This window comes from Lupinus angustifolius, chromosome LG06, assembly GCF_001865875.1.
Source record: "Lupinus angustifolius cultivar Tanjil chromosome LG06, LupAngTanjil_v1.0, whole genome shotgun sequence".
NCBI classification, from domain to species: domain Eukaryota; kingdom Viridiplantae; phylum Streptophyta; class Magnoliopsida; order Fabales; family Fabaceae; genus Lupinus; species Lupinus angustifolius.
In genome coordinates this window covers 13,548,849-13,549,073 of record NC_032014.1, presented here as the reverse complement: position 1 = coordinate 13,549,073, position 225 = coordinate 13,548,849, and positions in this window count along the sequence as shown.

Below are 225 nucleotides of genomic sequence, written 5' to 3'. Positions count from 1 at the left end.
GAGGATAGGATGTCGATTAGGACGAGGATGACGATAGGATGAGGAGTAGAATGAGGATGGGGAAGAGGATGAGGATAGGATGAGGAGGAGGATGACCATGGGGAAGAGGATGAGGATAGGATGAGGACGAGGATGAGGATGAGGACGAGAATGAGGATGAGGATAGTTTGAGGATATGATGAGGAGTAAAATGAGGATGAGGATGAGGATGAGGATTAGGATGAG